Genomic DNA, 2,841 nt, shown 5'->3' on the forward strand with positions numbered 1-2,841 from the left:
GGACCATGTCCCATGGGCCATACTTGGCAAACCCCCAATCAGGCTTCGGCCTTACAGAGAAAGCCATCCTCAGGTGACAAGCCACACCAAGGCACCAACAACCCTGGAATGTCACAGAAGCACACACAAACTCCAGGCAGAAAGCCACCTGGTGGCATCAAGGCCTCCTGACAGGCTTGGATGATGGAGGACAACTGGGGCGGGCTCGGCAAGAAAACGTCCAGATTTCTCTAAGCCCAGCACTCGAGCAACACTATTTTAGGTGTCCGGCAGGGAGCCGCATCTATACTCGGCGTGTCTTTGCCAGTGGGATGCCACGGCCCCTTGCCATGGCCCAGCGTCCCAGGAGCTCCTCCCCCTGCACATGGGATCGAGACCAGAGACGCCGCCCCACCCCTGCCTGGTGTTGAGCATTTTCACCGCTCACCGGCTGGGGCTCAAGCCCCTAGTGTCCCCCACGGACTCCGCCCAAGGCAGCATTACAGCCACAGAAGGGCTCCTTCTTTTCCTCTTTCATGGATACAGGTTTTGAAGAATTATGTTTCAGACGTTTTATTAAAACTGCGTGTGCACGTCTGTGTATTACACAATCTGTCGTTTTCAGGAAGGAGGAACAGTCATTCCGAGAAGTCCACTGAACGCGAGTGTCTCCGGTCTCCAGGGCCTACCCAGGTGAAACGAGAAAGCTATGCACACAAGCAGTGCCGCCGAGTCCGCCACGGTGCCGGGACCTGTCACTGTGCGCCTGTGTGGCTACAGCATCACTAGCCAACGGCAAAATCAAGTGACGTCACTGGAAAGGAGAAGAAACCTCCTTTGACCACATTAACAACCTCGACACCTCGGCCATGAGGCAGACGCGCACGTGCGCCAGGTCTCAGTCCAGAGGCGCGTTTCTCTGGGAGGCCACTGGACCCCGAGCTCCGCACGGTGCGGTCTCATCACCGACCCGCTGTGGTGGCTCACACGTCAGACTCCTCGTACAAACTGCCTGAGGCTAAAGGAATTACCATCCACCCCTGAAACGCTCCAAGTGAGCCGCTGCTTTTATCGCTGGGCTCCTTAAAACCCTGATGTCGTCCTTGGAAGATACTCAGCATCTACCCAAGGAATCCAAAATGTTCACTTGTGTCAAAATGAAAGGGGAGTGATCGTGAGCTGAGGAGTTGGCCTCCCGTGGACCCAGCTGGGATGAACTCACTGTCCAGCCCGGCGTGGATGTCAGCCCTCTAGGCCCCCTGGCTGGGCTCAGGACAGACAGCTTCCAGGAAGCGTTGGTCACCTGGACGCCACGAAATGCAAGAGTAAGGGAAAACACTGGCACAGAGCGAAACGTCTTCATTTCCAAACAGGTTTGTCCATGGCTAAGAGAGACAGTGACGACCCAAAGCCCCTTTGCCCACTGCACGTGGCTGTCACAGAGGCCCACGAAGAAACCCAGGCTGCAGCCCTGCTCCCCATGAGCGAGCCCAACGGGCACAGCCACACGCAGTGCCGCCAGCCCAGCACCCTCGCCCCGCCGGCGAATGACAGAAAGCTGCCGAGGGATTCACGCAGCTGCTTGGCTTTTGCGAAAATTGTCCTTCTCTTTGCAGCCGTGCTCGAATGTGAGCCTGGAGAAAGCAAAAGCATGAATTCTTTTGAGTCAGCGCTGAATCTCTCAATAAAACACAGCTCAGATCTACCAACGCATTCCAGGGCACGTGGAAAGGTATTCTCTCTAAAAATCAGTCATTTACTTTTCTTTTGGATAGAATACAATAAACGTAAGCCCACTTAAAATCTGAAGTGCTCGTGAACCGACAGAGTTACATTTTGCTGGACCAAGCCTCAGAGCAGCCTGCTCGGCCCTGCTGACATCTGGGGCTGGGTCGTTCCGTTATGGGGCTGTCCTGTGCACCGCAGGATGTGTGACAGCAGACCTGGCCTCAACCCACTCCATCGCAGCTGCACCCTCTCCTGGTCCTAACAACCAAAATGTCCCCAATGTCCCCTGGGATCAAGGTAACATGCCCCCAGAAACAGGGCCGCCCGACAAGACTCTTACACGGTTTCTGGGGAACACAGTCCAAGAGCTCGGAGCCTCATGTAGTTGTCGACATGTGGCCAAGACCTGAATTTCTGGTCACATCAAAAACGTCCCTGCAGCATCAGCCTTCTGCCAGCTCCCAGGCCACAATGGCCTTCCCCGTCCCAGCTCACGCCACCAGCGCTGGGCCCCCATCGCAGAGAGGACTCTGGCTAATGTCAGATGCCACACCTTGACCCCAACGCCTCCAGTCACTCAGACCCACGGGGCTCCCCAAGGAGGTCACGGAGCACTCCCAGGGACAACACCGAGACGGGACCCGTGGCTCTGGCACCAGGCCTGTCCTGCCTGACCCTGCCCAAGTACCGTCCCCTCCAGGCTCAGAGGCCCCATTCTGGGGGGCAGGGTCAGCAGCTAGGACCACTGCATGGCCCCTCTGCCCTGGCACAGACTCCATGGCTGCCAGGGACTGCAGGCGTGGATGAGACTCGCTGGCCGTGAGCTGGCCCGAGTCAGAGCCAGGCCTGTTCCAGACAGAAAACTGCTCCAGCACGTCGCTGGCGCCACCAAGCTGCGCCAAACGATGCCATGCCTCCCTCTCCCACCGCCTTGTACTCTGCTGTACACTGAATGCGATGATGAAGCAGTATTTTTGGATTAGAAACACGAGTATTTGTGTGGGAAACCTGCTAACTAGTTTTCGTAAAATAAAGTGCTGTGATGTACTAAAACCTCACTGCCTCCTCGTGATTTTACCTGCATCACTAGAAATAGGAAACGACCCTTGAACCGGAAGGAACCTCGTCCCCCAC

Source organism: Pteropus vampyrus, unplaced genomic scaffold (genome assembly GCF_000151845.1).
Source record: "Pteropus vampyrus isolate Shadow unplaced genomic scaffold, Pvam_2.0 Scaffold291, whole genome shotgun sequence".
In the NCBI taxonomy this organism is placed as follows: Eukaryota; Metazoa; Chordata; class Mammalia; order Chiroptera; family Pteropodidae; genus Pteropus; species Pteropus vampyrus.